The following is a 23,553-nucleotide window of genomic DNA, read 5'->3' on the forward strand; positions in this document are numbered from 1 at the left end:
TAATGTTCTACCTGCAGTCAATAGAAATACCAATAAACATTTTGTAAATAAAACAAGTATGCAAATACTTAACCATAATAGTAAAAAATTAGATACATAGGTGAATGTGAAATAGAGGGTATGGAAATCCATCATTAGACCAAAGCGTTTCTTTTACTATATAGTCATGCACTGCCTAATGACATTTCAGTCAACAATGGACTACGTATACAATGGTGGTCCCATAAGATTAGTATCATACAGCTTACTTGTGTAGTAGGCTATACTATTTAGGTATGTGTAAGTACACTCTGTGATGTTCACACAAGGGTGAAATAGTCTAATGACACATTTCTCAGAATGTAACCCTGTCATTAAGCGACATATGACTGTAATTGAATCCATCCTAATGTATCCCGAGTGCTCTCCCTGGGTTATTTTTGGAAAAGAAAGATTAAAATTTTGTAGGCTCTAGTCTTCTGAGAATTCTTATCTTAATGGAGCTATACATCAAATTACATATGGTAATGAGCTTCTCATTTTCTGATTTTTTTTAGAAAGAATTTGCAAAAATCATAATAAAAGTAAGTGTAAAATAACCAGATTTATATTCATATTCTGTATGCAAACCTCAAGTTTTACCAGAATTACAATATTTGGGATCAGCAGGACTGTTTTTTATTTTCTCAGTCGTAAATACGATTGTTGAATAATTTTTTGTCCCCTTCCCTGACAGAAGAACTTAAAGTAATTTTGTACTGATGGTTTCATAGTCAGCTTTGCATTGCTAGCTCTTTCTATCTCCTTTACTGCTGCTCTTCCTTTTTCTTATTCCATGTAAATGTTAGTTTTCTAACTGCAGACGAAAATAAGCATGACATTAATCACAGCCTAATGAGCAACCCAAAGAACCTTACTGAATAAAGTAGCTTGAAGTAGCTTGAAGACACCCAGATTTCTATATAAAGTAGGCTTATTTAAATATCACCACAAAGAAGTGCTCTTTACAAGCTAAAAATGTTCAGAAGGTTGCTGTGGTTTAGTTTATTCCCTGAATTTGAGGCACATTAATGCCTATGAGAAATACGCCAAAGCTCAATAGAAATGAATCTCATTAGTATTAAATACAGCAATTAATTTATGTTGTTATTTATTGGTCAATTATATTAGAAATTATAGTGTTTAACAGAGGACAATCAGGTTTCCAAGAGCTATAATTTTGCGTGCAGTGGGTAGGAGACAGATAGACTCAATGCTCACAACAGTAGCATCCACTGTGTTTCCTCCGTCCTCTTCTAAATATACCTAACTTTATAATAAGAAATGTCACGCTAAACTACGCTTTCTCAAATTTTGCACTGGAGTTCAGTGATTTAGAGTAATTTCTAATCTTCCTCCTCATGCTTTTTTTCCTTTCCCCTTATCTGAGACTATATGTGCAATAACCTGTGTTTCTTAGAAGGTCTAAATTTTGTTTAAATCTTTTTCATAATGAATTTACAAAATATATTGAATTTTTTACTTTGAGGAACTATACGATGGTGATATATGTTTATACAGGTTCTTATTCATCACAAATCAAATTTCATAACCTTTAAACACAACACTGCATTATATGTTGATAAAAATGATATAGCAATGACTTCTGAATTGTCTCTCAACCTATAGGAATCCTAATCAGTCTTTAATGTCCTGTGCATGCATATATTAACTCTTCCAAGAATTCTTTCTGATTTTCCTATCCAGGAATAACCTTTTCCTCTGTTCAACTTCCATAGGATTATGTTTAGATTTCTTTGATGGAATTTACTACATTCTGTCTTTTAGTATGATTTTGAAACCAGCCAGAAAAATTAGACTGGTTGTGTATTTGGCAATAATGGTCATCATAATAAAGCAGCTTATATCACTAAGATTCTGGAAGATTTCAAAATAATTTGGTTAAAATATAAATGTCGTACTTTATAGAGTTTTGACACTTCCAAATTTATTTATTGTTATTTTGAGAGGTGAAATCAGGGAGAACGGGGCAGATTTAAAAGGGACGTTTTCCCAGAGTGTATGATACTCCTTCATGGGAGAGAAGGAACAGGTGACAGAATGTGTGTAAGGGTACGTGCTTGGGGTAGGAGGACATCACCACCACCAAGAGGCCACCTGAGAGGTCCTGAGAGAAGAAGACCCCTAAATGAAGGCAAGAAGTGAGTACAGAAAGTGATAATGACATAGAGAACATTCTAATCACACCTCACAATTAAACCCTGACTGGCTCTAACAAAGAGGAGGCTTACCTGCTTTCTGTGCTTACAGAAGACCAGACCAGGTAATAGGAAACAAGCTCATCTTACTTTAAGGCATGGATATGTTGCTTGGTCATAAGAAAAACTCTTCTCTGTGAGAGTACACATCAAAATGGGATATTGGGAAATTTTGATATTTTACGCTCAAGACGCTTTTAAGGAAGGAATCACAGACTATATTCTCTGGATTGTTTCATGTCTTTGCAATTCCTTATTATAGAGAATAGCATGAGACAAGTTCTTAATTTCTTTTTCAGATATCTAACTTTGCAAGGAAGAGCAAAATTATAACCTTAGGATAAGGAATTTCTTTTTTGGGTGTATATGAAGGCTATGGTTTTAGGAAATCACTATCCAGTGCTAGCATTAATCTTTTCGGCACCATGTGGGCCACAGGGTTAAAGTGATCCTAACTTCAATCCTCATTTGCTGGTAGGATGAATGACAGAGAAAAATGATGCTAATGCTAGAGTAACCAGTATACCTAGGCACACATGTGCTGTTGGTCTATCAATTAATTCCCATGTTACGCCAGGCTAGTGTGTTGGCCATGGTGATTTCTGTACAATGACCTGATGTCAAGCTGATCACATTGATGATACCGTGTGATGGCATTCTGTCATCCTGTATTTTCTTTCTCTCCCTTTCTTTCACCTTCCTCTGCTCCTTCTCTTCTTTTCCTTCAACAAATGCTGAATAATATCATGATCTAAAGTGTGCATTAGGGATGTATTGGAAATCATATACAGTTCTTTTCCTGGGGAAGCAAAATATCGGGGTTGCAACAATGCATCTCAATCATCTCTAAATGGTCTCATCCACAATTGGGCCCTTAATAATAAAATAGCTATAATTTTTTGAGTGCTTTCCATTCTCCCAGGTCTTTAGATATCAGTTAATTTCTTCAACAGCACTATGAAGTAGAACTTATGATCTCTGGGTTTAGAAGAGGAAATTGAAGCTCCGGGAGGTTCAGTAACTTGCCCAATATTTCACAGTTTAGAGACTGTTAAAGCCAGGCTTTACATTCTGCTCAAATTGACCTCAAGGAAGGTGCTTTAATACAATACGGCCAATTAGATGTTGTTTTATAATCTCAGATTTTGTTTTCATAATAGTATCAAAAATCAACCATAATTCACCATGTCCATATTTACTTGGGAGTTTGGGTATATTATTTGGGAAAGAGAAAAATGGAAATAGGAATGGAAAAGTTCTTTTTTATTTACTATCTCACTTGACCATGGCATCAGGTTTAAGTAGGAACTTTGTCTTATCTACTTCTACTACCCCATCCTGTAGAACTCAATACATATTTGTTGAATGGATAAATTAATGAGAAGCTATCTATGAGATAGGTATCATTCTTCCCATTTTGTAGATGAGAAAACTGAGGTTTGGAGAAATTAAATAATTTGCCTAAAAATCATAGTGCTACTAAGTGGCAGAAAAGGAGTTTTGATTCAGATCTGTTAGAGTCTAACATTTTGTGGATTAGCCATTAGTTATCAGCACTTTTCCCCATATCATCATTGCTTTAAAGACTTTAGATTGACAACTGATTTTATAACAGGTGAAAAATAAAATAACATTTTAAATGCTTTCCCCCCAGCAGTCTAAAACAGTGCGCTCAAAGTGCCTGACGGAACTGATTATTTCTCAGTTCACACTGGGATAGGGAGTTTCAGCCAGATGGAGATTAACTGCATCACCAAACACTCTGTTTTGTACAGCTGAAATTTTTTCATAACCAGACTTTTTAAATGAAGGAATCATGTTGATCCACATTCTGGTACAAGTTCTTTATCTCATTGCCATGCGCTGGGGATAATGGTTCAAGGACAGGCATGGATCCTGGCTCTTACTTTTAGTAATCCTGAGTCATGGCCCCATCCTAGAATCTGAAGGGGTTCTGCACGCACATGTAATTTTGAAAAGAACTGGTATAGAGGATATTTTCAAGTGCACTTTTTCATAAACATCAGGAAAAGCTACCAAAAGAAGATTTTTGGATCTTCTTTTTTGACATTCCACATTTAGGCACAGTCTTTGAAGATGTCCAATAAATAATCACACAAGAATGATGCTTTAAAATGTAAAAGACATTCATATACACAAATTCCTTTGATTCCCAAAATGATCCTATTTCTATTATAGACACGAGGTAATTTAGGTTTAGTGAAATTAAGAACTTTCCCCAAACCACAAGCTAGTAGAGTCTACAGTCGGAATTTATTCTCAGCTTTCTTGGGTCCATTTTCTCAATTAATTCCCTTGTGATTCTTTTTGTTTGTTTTCCCTCCTTTGGAATGAGAGAGATTCACCACAGTAGACATCCAATATGGGTGTGTTTCGGATGAAATTATAGATTTCACTTCACAACATGTTTTGTGAAATATTTATTTGACTTTTATTGTTATATTTTGAAATACACTTAACTGTACGGTCATGCAGTCACTTAACGAAGTGCATACATTCCGAGAAATGCGTTGTTAGGGGATTATGCCACTATGTGAACATCATAGAGTGCACTTACACAAACCTAGATGGTATAGCCTACTAAACACCTAGGCTAAATGGTACTAATCTTACAGGGCCACCATTGTATGTGTGGTCCATTGTTAACTGAAACATCGTTATGCCGTGCATGAGTGTGTATATATTCAATTTGTGAGGCAATTGGTAGAAATGCTATAATACTCAAAATTTCAAAGTCTAACCTTTGCTCAGCGGACAGAGAAAAATATGAGTTCAATTATTTTGCAAATGAACATCTTGCAACATATAAACAGCCCAAAGCACATTACATCACAATGTGCTAATAAAAAATAATTAAAACAAGGAAATAAAATGTCACAAGTAACAAAAGGTACCCAAGAACCAATAAAAAAGATGTAAATGAGATTCCCCAGAGAGAAATGTGCTGACTTGGGCCTTTGCAGGTCATTTTTCTAGATGGTGAAGTCTATAAAGAAGGTAAAATTTGAATGAGAAATTGGCTTAGGATTCACAGTATTGAAGACCATTTGCTGACATCTGCTCCGCACTATGTCTCAGATTTTTTTTTTTTTCATTTTATGTCATCTGTTTCTCATTCTGTGTATAGAATGAAAACAAACACCTGTACATCAAAGGATGTCATTTAATAGTAATGCAATTCTACATAGAAGAGGCAGCTATAGAGACATTACATGGGCATTTTTCTCATTCTTATAGTTCATCACAAATCTTCACACTGAAATCAGAAAATATGTGGGAAAGATCAAAAGCCCAAGCTGTCATAGATGTTTCTCAAACAAGAAAATATTGACATTATACTGTGGAAATTATATGTATTTTTGAGAGCAGAATTGACAAACTGAATCTCACAGGTGCATCTGAGGGTAAATCCAATTGAGTTAGAGCTGCCATTCCCCACTAACTGTAAACACTGTGGAACTGGAACACAACAGTCACAGAAATGCAATGAACACAGGTGACATCACTCAGGTGAATGAATGATTACAATTATCCTGTTCAAAACGATAGTCACACATTGTGGTGACTCTTTTCTGTAAGTCACAGGTGATCCAGAGTACCCCCAGCTAGGCTCAGATAAGGCTTTGGATGGTCGGTGGCAGTGTTGAGTGGGCTAGATTATTTTCCCTGAGTATGACTCCTGTTGTCACTGAAGTCCTGGGGTCTGACAAGTAGCACAGGAAATACTGAGTATTGAGAAGTATTCTCAACAGAAGTATCGAGAAATAGAGTAGTATGCAAAAGCTTGCATTTTTCTCTGGTATGCTGCTAATGACAGAAGGAGGTAAGGAGATAAGATAAGCCAAAGGTAAGAGGCATCCTACATGTATGTGGAGATGATTGGCAGCCCTAATCGCCAAAATAATAGAAATGACTATTGATATTTATTCTGTTCCATTAAATGTGTGAGAAGATTTACTTAAATTATGATTAATTTTTCATACAAAGTCTCTGAAGTAGGTATTACTTAAGAGATAAGGATGAAATACTGTTTACAGTACCCAGCTGTAAATAGAACTAAGATTCAAACTGCAGGGAGAGTATTGATCTCGAGGTCCAGTGACTTCTGCTTACTTTATTTTTCCTCTTTCTTCTACATGAAGACGTGCTACTGGCAAAGTACCGTACACACATTGAATCAATTTTCTAGATTTTTTGCTCTGTCTTCTCTGACTTGCCAAATGAGTTTGGGAATGACTAGCCAAAGTTAAGGTACAGACTGTAGGCATAGGCGGGAACAAAGCAAATGAACCCAAGCAGAGATTCAACTGAGAGCATGCTTCTTGTTCCACTCCTCTCTTGTGCCTCATTTTGCACTTTTCAAAGGCTGATGCCCTAGATGACTCTTCCCTTTTTCTCCCATTCAGCCGTTCTCACTGGATCTATTGCTGGACCCTTAATATTCGGTTAATCTGGTCAAATCTTTTCCTCAACATCTAGAAAAATAAAATAGTGACATCAATTTCCTTTGTGGGTAATTAGGAGAAACGAATTGGAAATTAAGAATGAAATGTATTTCCTATGAGAAGGATTTTAGGGAAAAACAGAACAGATCTGTTCCGTTAAATTTTCTGCAGGAAGAGCATCTATATGGTGCAAATAATTTACACTTGTTGCTGTCTCGGAGTTTTGTTTGGTGGCTTACAGACACGTTATTCACGTAGCCAGAATCCCCTGGTAGAGATATATTTTTTAATCCTTTTGACCAGACTAGATGGAGCCTGTAAAATTGACACAGGTAATCTTTTTTATTTAGATAAGTCATCAACTGGTAAATAGGCTGTAATGATGTCTATCCCAATCTGCCTGCCATTCAATATGCAATTAGTTGCCTTATTCACCAACCACATCTATATAATTTGATATTCTAAGAACATAGTTTATATTATTGTTGCTATGTTTTAGTTATTTTCATTAACTAGTTTTCTCTCATATATACTTGTATATGTATCTTCATACTGTACAGAAAACCAGCCATCTTTCCTTGAGGCAAATCAGGAAGATGACCAGCCTTGCTTTTTATAAAATAAAAGACTCATTGTGCAAGTACTCTGCCTACCACAGAAGTATTTTACGTATTGGCAGAATGCATAAAAGGAAAAAAAGGCCAATTTGATATCCATCAATTGCATAAAAATACATCAGATCCAAATACTCTAATTTTGAAATAATAACAGGAATAAAATTTGGGCAGGTAGGGAAATAATTCTCAAGTAATCATTCCTGATATAAACACCATTTCAAAGAACTGTCTCATACTTATAATTCCAAATTGCTCTGAGCTGCTTTATTTTGGGGTAACTAAGCCAATTAGAAACTTGCAATAAAAAATTCATATGTATCTTGAAAAGCACTCAAAGATGCAGGGTCTTACCATGAACGTATTAGCCAAACTACAACTTTTTTGAAAATTAAAACAAAAATTGCTAATCTAAATATTCAATCATATTTTGTTTAGTCTTCTTCTATTCTTTAAAATGAAATTTGTCTAAAATATTGGAAACCTAGAAGAAATGGATAAATTCCTAGAAACAAACAACCTACCAAGACTGATTCATGATGAATAGGAAATCTGAACAGACCAATTACTAGTAAGAAGATTGAAACCATAATCAAAAAGATCCAAACAAACAAAAGTCTAGGACCTGATAACGTCACTGGTGAATTCTACCAAACATTCAAAGAAGAATTTATATCAATCCTTCTCAAACTCTTTAAAAAAATAGAGTTTTCTTAATGCTGGCTTTACAAGGCCAGCATTACCCTCATACCAAAACCATACAAGGACACCACAAGAAAAGAAAATTACAGGCCAATATCCCTGATGAACATACATGCAAATATTCTCAACAAAATATTATCAACCGGACAACAATAAGTTAAAAGGATCATACACCATGAACAAGTGGGATTTATTCCAGGGAGGCAAGGACGGTTCTACATCTGAAAATCAGTCAATGTGATACACCACATTAACAAAATGAAGGATAAAAATCATATGATCATCTCAAAAGATGCAAGGCCAGCCTGGTGGCCCGGTGGTTAAGTTCACGTGCTCTGCTTCGCCAGCCCGGGGTTCGCTGGTTCAGATCCTGGGTGTAGACCCACCCACTGCTTATCAAGCCATTCTGTGGGAGATGTCCCACATATAAAGTAAAGGAAGATGGGCACAGATTCTAGCTCAGGGCCAATCTTCCTCAGCAAAAAGAGGAGGATTGGTGGCAGATGTTAGCTCAGGGCTAATCTTCCTCAAAAAAAAAAAAAGATAAAAAGTATTTGACAAAATTCAACATCCATTTATGATAAAAACTCTCAGCAAAGTAAGTATGGAGGGAATGCACCTCAACATAATAAAGCCCACTGCTAACATCATACTCAATCGTGAAAAGCTGAAAATTTTTCCTCTAAAATCAGGAACAGGACAAGGATGCCCATTCTCACCACTTTTATTCAACATAGTATTGGAAGTCCTAGTCAGAGCCATCAGGCAAGAAAAAGAAATAAAAGGCATCCAAATTGGAAAGGAAGAAGTAAAACTCTCACTATTTGCAGATGATATAACATTATATTAGAAAACCCTAAAAACCCCATCAGAAAACTGTTAGAACGAATAAGTAAAATCAGTAAAGTGACAGGATACAAAATCAATGCACAAAAATCTGTTGCATTTCTATATACCAATAATGAACTATCAGACAGAGAAATGAAAAAAAAATCCCACTTACAATTACATCAAAAAGAATAAAATACCTAGGAATAAATTTAACCAAGGAGGTGAAAGACCTATATATTCAAAACTACAAGACGTTAATGGAAGAAATTGAAGAAGACACAAATAAATGGAAAGATATGTTGTGCTCATAAATTGGAAGAATTAATATTATTAAAATGTCCATACTACACAAAGCAATATACAGATTCAATGTAATTCCTCTCAAAATTCCGATGACATTTTTCACAGAAATAGACCAAACAGCCCTAAAATTTATTTGGAGCAATAAAAGACCCTGAATAGCCAAAGCAATCTTCAGAAAAAAGAACAAAGCTGGAGGCATCGTGCTTCCTGATTTCAACTATATTTCAAAGCTATAATATTTAAAACAGTGTGGTATTGGCATAAAAACAGACATGTAGAAAAATGGAACAGAATAGAAAGCCCAGAAATAAAGGCACACGTATATAGTTAATTAGCTTATGACACAGGAGCCAAGACCATACGATGGGAAAAGGACGGTCTCTTCAACAAATGGTGTTGTGAAAATTAGACAGGCACATGCAAAAGAATGAAACTGGGCCATGGTCTTACACCATACACAAAAATTAACTCAAAATGGATTAAAGACTTGAATGTAAGACCTGAAACCATGAAAATCCTAGAAGAAAACATAGTCTGTAAGCTCCTTGGCACAAGTCTTGGCAATGATGTTTTGAAACTGACACCAAAAACAAAAACAACAAAGGCAAAAACAAACAAGTGGGATTACACCAGACTTAAAAGCTTCTGCATAACAAAGGAAACCATCAACAAAATAAAAAGGCAACCTACTGAATGGGAGAAAATATTTGCAAATCATATATTTGATAAGGGGCTAGTACCCAAAATATATAAAGAACTCATACAACTCAATAGCAAACAAAGAAATAATCCAATTAAAAAATGGGCAGAAGATCTGAATAGATACTTTTCTAAAGAAAGCATACAGATGTGAAAATGTGCTCAACGTCACTCATCATGAGGGGAATGCAAATCAAAACCACAATCAGATATCACCTCACACCTTGTTAGAATGGCTATTATCAAAAAGACTAGAAGTAACAAGTGTTGGCAGGGATGTGGAGAAAAGGGAATCCTTGTGCACTGTTGGTGGGAATGTAAATGGGTGCAAGCAAAGTGGAAAACAATATGGAGGTTCCTCACAAAGTTAAAAATGGAACTACCACATGGAAATACCACTTCTGGGTATTTGAAGAAATCAAAAACATGAATTTGAAAAGATATATGCACTCCCATGTTCATTGCATCAATATTTACAATAGTCAAGATATGGAAACAACCTAGGTGTCCATCAGTGGATGAATGGATAAATAAATGGTGGTATATATATATACATATATATATCTACATACATACAAGGAAATGTTATTCAGTCATAGGAAGAATGAACACTTGCCATCTGCAACAACATGGATGGACCTTGAGGGCATTGTGCTAAGGGAAATAAGTCAGACAAAGACAAATACTGTATAATCTCTCTTATATGTGGAATCGTATATATATGTGTATATATATATATATATATATGCACAAGCAATATACATATACATATATATAAATAAACCAAACTCACAGTTACAGTGAACAAAGTGGTGGCTGCCAGAGGTGGGGAGAGGGGAGAGGGATATGTGGGTGAATTGCTTTTGTTTTCTTTTAGTTTAAATAAATTGAAATTTTTAAAAAATCCTTTTATCAAGGTATATTAGTCAATTGTTCCATAGATTATATACTAAAACTAGAATAATGTTTTAACTTTAAGATTCCAGGTAAAGACCAAAAATATGTTCTCTGGAAATGAACAGATGAATGAGTAGGTTAGAAAAAATAATTTCTTAATTATTCTTAAAATCTTTTTTTTAATTTTTATTTTTTTCGGATGTGCATCATATTTCGAATTCTGTATACATTACATCATGTTCACCACCCGAACACTAATTATAGTGCATCCCCTCACATGTGAGCCTAATCACCCCTTTTGCTCCCCCCCTTCCCCAATGGTAACCACCAGTCCAATCTCCAATGCTATGTGTTTTTTTTTTCTCGTTTTTTTCTTCTACTTATGAGTGAGATCGTATGGTATTTGACTTTCTCCCTCTGACTTATTTCTCCTAGCATAATACCCTCAAGGTCCATCCATCTTGTCACAAATGGCCGGATTTCGTCATATCTTATGGCTGAGTAGTAGTCCATCGTGTATAAATACCACATCTTCTTTATCCATTCGTCCCTTGATGGGCACCTAGATTGCTTCCAAGTCTTGGCTATTGTATATAATGCTGCAATGAACATAGGGGTGCAAGTATCTTTATGCTTTTGTGTTTTCAAGTTCTTTGGATAAATACCCAGCAGTGGAATAGCTGGATCATATGGTAGATCTATCCTTAATTTTCTGAGGCTACTCCAAACTGCTTTCCATAGTGGCTGCACCAGTTTGCCCTGCCGCCAGCAGTGAACAAGGGTTCTCTTCCCTCCACACCCTCTCCAACATTTGCTGTTTCCTGTTTTGTTAGTTATAGCCATTCTGACCGGAGTGAGGTGATACCTCATTGTAGTTTTGATTTGCATTTCCCTGATAGGTAATGATGTTGAGCATCTTTTCATATGCCTGTTGGCCATCTGTATATGTTCTTTGGAGAAATCTCTGTTCAGATCTTTTGCCCATTTTCTAATTGGATTGTTGGTTTTTTGTTGTGGAGATGTATGAGTTCTTTGTATATTTTGGATATTAACCCCTTTCTGATATGTGGTTTGCAAATATCTTCTCCCAATTGTTAGGTTGTCTTTTCGTTTTATTGATGGTTTCCTTTGCTGTGCAGAAGCTTTTTAGTTTGATGTAGTCCCATTTGTTCATTTTTTCTTTTGTTTCCCTTGCCCGGTCAGACATGGGACTTGAAAATATGCTGCTCAGACCAATGTCATAGAGCGTACTGCCTATGTTTACTTCTAGAAGTCTTATGATTTCGGGTCTTACCTTCAACTCTTTAATCCATTTTGAGTTGATTTTTCTGCATGGTGTAAGGGAATGGTCTACTTTCATTCTTTTGCATGTGGCTGTCCAGTTTTCCCAACACCATTTATTGAAGAGACTCTCCTTTCTCCATCGTATGCTCTTGGTTCCCTTGTCAAATATTAGCTGTCCACAAACGTGTGGGTTTACTTCTGGGCTCTCAATTTTGTTCCATTGATCTGTGTGTCTATCTTTGTGCCAGTACCATGCTGTTTTGGTTACTATGGCTTTGTAGTATAATTTGAAATCAGGGAGTGAGATACCTCCAGCTTTGTTCTTTTTTCTCAGGAATCCTTTGGCTATTCGGGGTCTTTTGTTGTTCCACATAAATTTTAGGATTCTTTGTTCTATTTCTGTAAAAAATCTTGTTGGAACTTTGATAAGGATTGCGTTGAATCTATAGATTGCTTTAGGAAGTATGGACATTTTGACAATGTTAATTCTTCCAATCCAAGAGCACGGAATATCTTTCCATTTCTTTGTGTCTTCTTCGATTTCTTTCAACAATGTTTCATAGTTTTCGGTGTACAGATCTTTCACCTCTTTCATTAAGTTTATTCCTAGGTATTTTATTCTTTTTGTTGCAATGGTAAATGGGATTGTATTCTTAATTTCTCTTTCTGCTACTTCGTTGTTAGTGTGTAGAAACGCAACAGATTTTTGTACGTTGATTTTGTATCCTGCAACTTGACTGTATTCCTTTATTATTTCTAAAAGTTTTTTAGTGGACTCTTTAGGGTTTTCTAGATATAAAATCATGTCGTCTGCAAAGAGTGACAGTTTCACTTCTTCTTTTCCAGTGTGGATCCCTTTTATTTCTTTTTCTTGCCTGATTGCTCTGGCTAGGACTTCCAAAACTGTTAAATAAGAGTGGTGACAGTGGGCATCCTTATCTGGTTCCTGTTCTTAGAGGGATAGCTTTCAATTTTTCTCCATTGAGAATGATATTTGCTGTGGGTTTGTCATATATGGCCTTTATTATGTTGACGTATTTTTCTTCTATGCCCATTTTATTTAGAGTTTTTATCATAAATGGATGCTGTATCTTGTCGAATGCTTTCTCTGCATCTATTGAGATGATCATGTGATTTTTATTCTTCATTTTGTTAATGTGGTGTATCACATTGATAGATTTGCGGATGTTGAACCATCCCTGCATCCCCGGAATGAAACCCACTTGATCATGATGTATGATCTTTTTAATGTATTAATTAATAGTTTCTTAATTATTCTTAAAATCTTGACAGGAAATGGATGTATTAATAAAAATATATTCTTCCCTCTTCTGCATAAACAAAAATGTTCACTTAGAATTTAGAAAATATTCTGAATTTGTTAAGACTTTATAGTAGGATGACTGGATAGATTTTTTGAGTTTGGTTATAAAATGGAAATTAAGCAAAATTAAAGATGGGAACTAGAAGGTTCTATGCTAGTTAAAACAGATAAATGGGTTCCTTCTTATCATAGCAGTGGACAATGGAGATCATTCTACATGGAACATCTACCAAGATAGAACTTTTACTGGACAACAAAATTAACTCTCAAGAAATTTCAAAGGATCAGAATCTTGAAGAGTATGTTCTCTAATCATAGCAGTATTGAATTAGACTAAATAAAAATAAAGTGCCTAGAAAATTCTCAAAATATTTAGAAATTAGACAACACATTTCTAAATAATCCCTGGGTCAAAAAGAAATTATAAGGGAATTTAGAAAATATTTTAACCTGGATGATAATGAAAATATGACATACCAAATTTTATGGCATGCAATTAGGGCAGTAGGTAGAGGAAAATATGTGTCTTTAAACGCATATATTAGAAAATATTTTTATACTTCAATGATCTAAGCTTCGACCTTAAGAAATAAAAAAGAAGAATATATTAAAGCCAAGGAAGTAGATAAAGGAAATAATACAAATTAGAGTGGAAGTCAATGATAGAGAGAATGGAAAAGAAAAAGAAACTTAACAAAGTCAGATCCGGAGTCAAGATGGCAGCAAAGGTGGACTCTGAACTCACCCCCTCCCACTGGCACAACAAATTTACAACTACTCTTGCAACAATTCCCCCTGAGAGAGAATTGAAAATTGAACGAAAAGAACCCCCACAACAAGGGACAGTGCTGACTGAGGTGGAAGAGGCAGAAATTCCTTTCTGGAGAGAAAAAAGCCACATTCTAGCCATGGCGCTTCACAGCCAATCAGGAGAAATCTTAAGGTACAGAGCTTGCCTTGGACAAGTGTGGGATAATAAGCAGCTTTTGGACTCAGCACAACTGAGACAAATGTCATAACATCTGGCTTTGCTGGCTATTAACAACAATGAAGAATACCCCCAGAAAAACTATTGGACACAAGGGGAAAAAGCCTACTCTTAAAGGGCCTAGGCACAAATTCATTCATTTTGTAAAGCAAACTTAAATCACTAGGAAGAAAGGTGCATAGTGCTTTGGTGAAAAGAGAATTACTTGATAGGCTCTGGGCACATCTTGGTGAAGGGTGAGACCACTCCAGGCTGGGACCACCTCCCCAGGGAATGAGACACTGGCAGCAGCCATTATTGTGACCTAGTACAGGCATGCTGACACAGACACTAGCAGAGGTCATTGGCGTTCCACTGATCTTTAGCCCAGGGATATGCCACATCCACTAGAGAACTGATTTAATCCAGGTAAGCCAGGGCAGGCAGCCCACCCTAAGAACTGGCCCCACCCTATAACAAGCCCTTAGGCAACTTGTGGGCCCACAGAAACAGGGTGCCTGGAACCTCTGCATCTGGGAAAGTTGGTCCACATTTGCAGGGCAGGGAGTGTGAGGCCTCTACAGCAGGACGACTGGGTCTGCTTCAGTGGATCAGGGAAGGACTGTGTTGAGGGGGTGCATGGCCCTGTGGGCAGTGGGGCTTGTCAGCTGTAGCAGACTTATGCTTATCAAACAGCCACAGAGAGGATTGAACCCACCTTCCAAAGCCTGAAACAATTGTGTGCTCCCATGCCTGGGGCCGGCCCCATCCAGCTGCACTTCTGAGAGAGCTGGCAACAACCTAGCAGGCTGGAGGCCTACAGCAATTTTAAGCCCCTTAGCCTAACAACCAGCCATGCTGATGGCCTACTCACTTAACAGAAAAACTGCAACAAGAATGTAATATTAGACCTTGCAGCCAACTCTGTTGGGGCTCTCTATGCCTGACAAAGTGACTGAAGTGACCACAGCAGTCACACACAACTGAGCATTACAACCAGCTGGCCAGTGGGACAGCCTAGCCTCCCCACACACCTGCAGCAAGAGGAACCCTGCTATAACAGAAAGACACATGAAGTCCACACAGGGGAGACTCTGGAACATTTGGAAGATGTGACAAGAAGGAATCACATTGCTGGGCCTCATAAGGCATCAATACATAAGGCCACCACTCCAAGACTGGGAGATGTAGCTGATGTACCTAATACATAGATATAAGCACAGAGAAAGAGGCAAGTGAGGAGACAAAGGAATATGTTCCAAGTAAGGGAAGAGGACAAAACCCCAGAAACAGAACTAAATGAAACAGAGATAAACAATCTACCTGACAAAGAGTACAAACTAATAGGATGCTTTCTAGTCTTGGGAGAAGAATGGATGAACTCAGTGAGAACTTCAACAAAGAACTGGAAAAAATAAAGAAGAACCAATCAGAAATGAAGAATTCAATACTGGAAGTGAAAAATTCACTAGAGGGACTCAATAGCAGAGTAGATGATACAGAAGAATGGATCAGCAAGCTGAACAAAAGACTAGGGGAAAACACTAAAGCTGAACAGATAAAAGAAAAAGAATTAAAAAGAAGGAGGATAGTCTAAGGGACCTCTGGGAAAACATCAAGCACACTAACATCTGTATTATAGGCATTCCAGAAGAAGAGAAGACAAAGAGGAAGAGAAGCTATTTGAAGAAGTAATAGCTGAAAATTTTCCTAACCTAAGGAAGGAAACAGACATCCAGGTACAGGAAGCACAGAGGGCACCAAAGAATATAAAGCCAAAGAGGCCCACACCAAGACACATTATGATTAAAATGTCAAGAAACAAAGATAAAGAGAGAATCCTAAATGTTGAAAGAGAAAGGGAATAAGTTACATACAAAGGGAAACTACATAAAGCTATCAGATGACTATGTTTGAAATAACTAATTATTAGGGAAATGCAAATCAAAACTACAGATGACTATGTTTGAAATAACTAATTATTAGGGAAATGCAAATCAAAACTACAATGAGATATCACCTTACAACTTTCAGAATGGCTATAATTAATGAGACAGGAAATAACAAGTGTTGAAGAGAATGTGGAGAAAAGGGAATCCTCATACACTGCTGGTGGACATGCAAACTGGTGCAGCCACTATGGGGATTTCTCAAAAAATTTAGAATAGAACTACCATATGATCCAGTTGTTCCACTGCAGGGTATTTACCCAAAGAACACAAAAACGCAAAGGCATAAAGATACCCGTACCCCTATGTTCACTGCAGCATTATTCACAATAGCCAGGACTTGGAAGCAACCTAGATGCCCATCAAGGAGCGAATGGATAAAGAAGATGTGGTATATATACATAATGGAATACTACTCAGCCATTAAAAAAGATGAAATGTTGCAATTTGTGACAACATGGATGGACCTCGAGGGCATTATGCTAAGAGAACTATGTCAGAGGGAGACAGTTAAATACTGTGTGATCTCACTTATAAGTAGAAGATAAAAACGACAGCAAATAAACACGTAGAGAGATTTGATTGGTGGTTACCAGAGGGGAAGGAGAAAGGGAGGAGGGCAAAAAGGGTGATTAGGCACATGTGTATGGTGATGGATTGTAATTAGTCTTTGGGTGGTGATCATGATGTAATGTATACTTAAATTTATATAATGTTAGAAACCAATGTTACCACAATAAAAAATAAAATAAAATCAACAAAGTGAATATTGTTTCTTTAAAAGGATTATTAAAATTGACAAACTTCTAGCCAGATTGATCAAGAAAAAGAGAGAAAACTGAACTGTCAATACTGTATATAATTCATACATTAATATATACATTAAATCACATTCACTAAGATGAGGAGGCTTGGTTAACACTTGGTGTAGTGTTTCTCAAGTAGCTTAGTAACACAAATCAAGTGCCTTAACATCATTCATACCCTTTGAGACAGAAATGCAACTTTTAGAATGGTATACCAAGGAAAATATCAGATATGTGGTTAGAGATTGATGTGTGAAGTTGGTTATTGCATCATCATTTACAATGGGCAAAAAGGATACCCACCTAATATTCCCATAACTGAGTAAACTATGGTATATCTATCAGATGAAATATGTGGCTATTACAAACTGTTATCAGTATTTATCAAATGACAGAATGTTCACTTTATATGGCTTAATTTAAAATTAGAATACAAAGATACATTTATAGTATTATTAAAATTTTTTATAGAGAAAATGAGTGGTGTGTGTAGCCCCTGGAAGTTATTTTATGGAGTTTTAAAATTTTGTTTTGTCATAGGTAAAATATAAATATAGTTTAAAGAGAAGATGCATGTGCTGTACTGAAGGAATAGAGGTTCTGATTCAGTGGGAGAATGAGAATGTAAATTTAGGAGCGTTCCATACCTACTGCTGAAACACAGAGGGAGACTGTGGAAAATTAAGACAGAATGACAGGATAAGGTCCCTAGAGGTAGAAGCTAGGTGGTGTCAGGGGGATGAGAGCTTGGTAAACAAAGAAAATCATGACTCTATTTGACCAACTCAGTTTTGCTCTCAGATTGATTCTTTTACCTTCTGTATTATTTGCTAGGGCTAGTATAACAAATTATAACAAACTGGGGAGCTTAAAATAACAGACACTTATTCTCTCACAGTTCAAAATGCCAAAAGTCCAAAATCAAAGTATGGGCAACGTTGGTTCCTTCCGGAGGCACTGAGAGAGAATCTCTTCCATGCCTCTCTCCTGGCTTCTCATGGTTGCCAGCAATCCTTGGCGTTCCTCAGCTTGTAGCTGTATTACTCAATCTCTGCCTCTACCATCACATGGCCTTCTTCCGTGTGTGTCTTGCTGTGTGTCCTTTCCTCTTCTTGTAATGACACCAGGCATTGGATTTAGAATCTACCCTAATCCAGTATGACCTCATCTTAATTTAACTAATTACATCTGCAAAGATTTTATTTCCAAATAAAGTGACATTCTAAGGAACCAAATGGACATGAATTTTTGGGGGACACGTTTCAATCCATTACATCTTCTCTTTCCCTTTTTCTTTTCATTTCACTCAACTTGGAATGGAGAGAGGGAGTTGAGATCCATCTACAGTGAGCAACTCGAGGTACTCTGTGAAGAAAGCCTGGCATGGGAATAAGCCACATCCAACTTCCTCAGCAAATTAAAGAAGGATGTATGTCAAAATGTCATACTGTAGAGGGATGGATACAAACTCAGCCTAGTAAGCGTTACGCTTGAAATGTCGGTTTATTGGACATGAATGTTATCGTGACTTCATTTTCTCTTTTAGAACACAAGATGTGCTTTATAATTTTTGGTTAGTAACAGTTTATGTTGTATCTTGGAGTCATGTGATTTTAAATCTGAGAAAATATTTTCCTATACAGTTGTCCTCCCTAATCCTGGGGGAAAATGTTCCCCGACCCCCAGTGGATGCCTGAAATTCAGATAGTGCGAAATACTATATATATTCTATGTTATTTCCTGTAAAATATACCTATGATGGAATTTAATTTCTAAATTAGGCAGAGTAAGAGGTTAGCAACAATAATTAATAATAAAATAGAACAATTGTAGTACTATACCACAATAAAAGCTACTGTAGATTTTAGAAACCTTGGCAGAAGATTTTTTTTCTTTCCTTATTAAGTCAAGAAATTTCACCTTTTCACTTAAAGGAAGCACTTTATGGCTCTCTTAGGCATATCTGAATTGCTTGTGATACTACCCTGGTACCTTGGGGCCACTATTAAGTAAAACAAGGTTTACTTGAACACAAGTACTGCAACACTGCCACAGTCCGTCTGATAATCGAGAGGGCTACTAACTGACTAACGGGCAGGTAATGTATACAGCGTAGATGCGCTGGACAAAGGGGTGATTCACATGCCAGGAGGGATGGAGCAGGATGGCACAAGACTTCATCACACTACTCAGAATAGCGTGCAATTTAAAACTTATGAATTGTTTACTTCTGGAATTTTCCATTTAATATTTTTGAACCAGTTAACTGAAACCGCGGAAATCGAAACTACAGATAAGGGGGAACTAGTGCGTTGGGCATAAACTTTAGTTCTTGATTTCTCCCAAAGCAGTTTAGGAATGAGACAGAATGCACAATCCAGTGAAAACACATGTTGGGCAACAATAACTTTATAATTTATGTGTGGCATTTGTAAAAACTAATTTTATAATTGTCCATGTTGTGCTTTCACTAACTTTCCACCCTTTTGTTTTGGTCGCTCAATATTCTTTTGCATTTAGATGTTTGCTGGCTAATAAAGTTAGCTAATTATACAGTGCTACTGAGCCTGCTTTGCTCAAAATCTACTTAGCAATTATTTGCTGAAATTATTTTTAATTCTCTTTGATGACATTTTCAAATATAACTTCTTTTTCCTAACATTGCTGCATAATCCCATGTTAGGAATGCTAATCTCAAAACTCAATAGCTAGACGGCTTTCTGCTGTTGCACTGACAGCTACTCTAGATATTTAGATGTTTTAAATTCAGCCGTGTAGCGTTGCTTCATTCTTTAGACAATTACTGAGAGCTGAGACCTCAACGCTCAGATGTCATGAAGGACATCTGGCAGCTTTCTTGCTGTTGACAATGCAGCTAGCACTGTCATGATGCCTGTTATTAAGTTTTAGTAGTGAATTATTACCTCCCCCAAAAAAGAATATCTAGTCAGAAAATTAAAGTACTTTATAATTTCCCAGAAAAACAATGCATTTAGCATCAGCAAGAAATTCCAGTGTTTTTATGTTTCCTAAAGAAAAACATTTGTGAGCAGAATAGGATACAATCACAATAATATTTTCTAATACTGTATTTAAGAAATAGAAAAAATAGCATTAAACAAATTTCAGTTAATTTATTTTAATTATCAAGTCAAATTATCAAGAGGACAAATCAAAAATGTCATTTAAATTTGATGCTATCAATCAATCTGCTTTACAGAAACTCTTTGAGCAGATCTTTTGGCCTATTTTTCAAATTTGGACTAGACTACTCATTTCCTCTCATTCTTTCCTATAAATAAAGGGTCAGAGTAGGAAAACGTGCAAGAGACAAGCAGTAGGTGGGAGAAGACAAATCTAAGAATCTAGCTAAGACTGCACCAATTTAAAATTTAGTGTTTGCTCCTTGGATTTCATAGAAAATTGAAAAAAGAACATGTTAGGAATATTTTGCATTCTTTGCTAAATCTCTGTTAAATACATTGTGCATTGATAGCTTAGTTTTCCCTATATAAGGATTTGTATGACATATTCCTTTTAGAATTTAGCGACATAGAGATGTTTTCCACTTCAAAAGAAGTAGCATATTTTCTTTCCATCTGAAAATGAAAACCATGAAGCCCACTGTGTTAACTATCTGGTAACCACAGGGAGCTAAACAATTCTCTTGCAACTCCCCTGACTCCCTTGTTTTTATATTTACATAGTTTTTCATTGTATAAGTCCTGCACATGATCATAAATATGAGAAGGATTTTAAAAAGAATACAAACACTTATTTGCTGTCATTATTCCTATGTATCACCATTTTGCTCTATAATACATATTTTTAGGTAGAAAATCTATGGTTTATGGAAAATGGGATTAATTTATGCATAGCATTTTATAACTTGATACTTTACTTACAAATTTAATGTTAATACACACACAACTTGGATGAATCCTAAAAGGATTATACTGAGTAAAATAAGCCAATATGAAAGGTTAAATATTATATGATTCTATTTATCTAATACTCTTGATGTGACAAAATTATTGAAATGGAGGATAGATTAGTGGTTGCCAGGGACTGGGAGTGGAAGGAGGAGATGGGTGTGACTATAGAGAGCAACAACAGGGATCCATGTGGTGACAGAATTGTTCTGTATCTTGACTACATTGATGTCAATATTCTGGACAATATATAGGACTATAGTTTTGCAGGATGTTACCATTGGTAGAAATTAGTTAAAGGGTATGTGGGATCTTTCTATAATATCTACCACAACTGTATACAGATCTACAATTATCTCAAAACAAGTTTCATTAAAAAACTTTTGTGGGGGCTGGCCTGGTGACATAGTGGTTAAGTTCTTGTGCTCTGCTTTGGTGGCCTGGGGTTCACAGGTGCAGATCCTGGGCATGGACCTACACACTCCTCATCAAGCCATGCTGTGGCAGTGTCCCACATGTAAAATAGAGGACGATTGGCAACAGGTGTTGGTTTAGGGCCAATCTTCCTCACCAAAAAAAAAAAAGAAAGAAAGAAAGAAAAGAAAATTGTGATTATTTCTTCATGTCAGTAGTTATATGTCAATATTTCAATGACTGCATAATATTCCACAGCTACTTGCAAAGCATTTTGGCAACTTCTTCTAAAGTTAAACTTACAATTAGCACAGAACCAGAAGTTTTACTCCTAAGTCTTATCCTAACTGAAATGAATACTTCAGTTCACACAAAAAATTCTATACACTGATGTTTAGAGATGCTTTTCTCGTACTCACTCAAAACTGGAAAGCATCCAAATCTCCTTCAGTTAGTGAATGAAAAAACAAACTATGGTAATCCACAGAGTAAACTATTGTTTGTCAATTTAAGAAAATGAACCATTGATACAGACAACAACATGGATCGATCTTAAATCCCTTAAGTAAAAGAAGGCAGGCTCAAATGCTCATGTAATGTATAATTCCATTTCTGTGATGTTCTGAAATAAGAAAAACTGTGAGTCCAGATTACTAATTAAGCATTGCCTAAAGCTGGAGGTAGGGAAGCTTGTCTATAGAGAGACAAGAGGAAAGTTTTAGGAGATGTTGAAGCCTAACATCTCGAAACCACACGTTGGTTGAAACTTGCAGAACTGTACACCAAAAGGGATGAATTTTACTGAAAGGTAATTTGCATGGTATAGATATGTAAATTACCTTAAAATACAGAATTTACCTTAGAAATGTAGTTTTCCTTTAAAAATCTATGCAATAGGCAAAAAAAAAATGTGTCAATGATTAAAATATCAGTAATAATAAATCAAGGTACTTTATGAATTCTAGGATAGTTTTTCATATTAGAAACATCAAGAAAAAAACCCCACAGAAACCTAAAACTTCACAATGTTCTAATTTTTCCTTACATCTTTGAGAAACAAAAAAAAATTTTTCCTTACATCTTTGAGAAAAAAAAAAATCATTTTACTGATGAATATTAAGTATGACCAAGTTAACTTGAGATGCCTGGGGAATTTCTAGATATCTTGACTAAATATGAATAGACCAGGCCACTAGATTATTTAATTAGCTTAGTTTAATTTTATTTCCCAGCCACTCCTCATGATTCTCAACATAATACATGAGAAGACATTATTAAAGCTTCTTGATTTTATAGTCTCCTCTTAACTCAGTTATAGGCACTTAACCAGCTCTGTCCTGGTTAAGTACTCCGTGAACTGCGGGTGACAAGCCATTTTTTCCTTTGAGAGTTAAAATCTCAGTTCCTTGCTGTGTTAGTGATTTGTCTGTATGGAATGATTTTGTTTCAGATCCTTTTGAAGGCAGAAGATTCGATGCTAAATTATCCTAATATTAGTGAGTCTTCCATGACATTAATCAAGCTCCCCATTTGAGAAGCTGGAAAAAATACTACAAAACTGGGTATGAGGAAAACAAGAATGAATTACATTTTGTGTTTACAAGTCCAAGATATTGGTGAAAGCTGGCATTTCTTTATACTTGCAAAGAATGTTGTATTATATTTAACACCGTCCTTTTAAAAACATGAAACTTTTATTTACATTATATTTAACAGTAGTCATTTTTAAAATATGGAAGTTTAGCAACTTACTAGTGCTTCTGAGTAGCTAATCAATAAATATAATCAACGTTAGCAATATAAAAAAACAAGAAAATTCTGCTTACATTAATTGGCTGTGTATACACAAACACACTGTTACTGAAAGACATTATAGCAAGATAAGTTCTTAGTATTATATGAACAAGGCATTACGTGTGGCAAAAATAAGGGTTCATTATTAACTTTGTATTGTTGTTTAATAAATAAATGAGGTCACCATGTAAGAACTTGTAAAAGTCTTTCCTAACTAGGTACAATTCTTAGTTTAAAAAAAAGAAAAAGAAAGAAAAGAAAACAAGACCATCTGGCCCAACTTTCAGTATTATATTTCACAATAAGAGTAATGTGATTATGTCACTGTGTGGGT

At 35.8% G+C, this 23,553-nt stretch overlaps 1 long non-coding RNA gene across 1 annotated transcript in view; it reads left to right on the forward strand.

The window, feature by feature from the left end:
* Window positions 1-2,242: 2,242 nt before the first annotated feature.
* The window catches only part of LOC139075787 (uncharacterized), a 122,537-nt gene continuing 101,226 nt past the window's right edge, over window positions 2,243-23,553 (forward strand). Inside the window, exon 1 of the long non-coding RNA XR_011526577.1 lies at window positions 2,243-2,302. This is a non-coding gene — a long non-coding RNA (uncharacterized lncRNA). The remainder of the gene's footprint in view (window positions 2,303-23,553) is intronic.

Source organism: Equus przewalskii, chromosome 14 (genome assembly GCF_037783145.1).
Source record: "Equus przewalskii isolate Varuska chromosome 14, EquPr2, whole genome shotgun sequence".
Classification (NCBI taxonomy): Eukaryota; Metazoa; Chordata; class Mammalia; order Perissodactyla; family Equidae; genus Equus; species Equus przewalskii.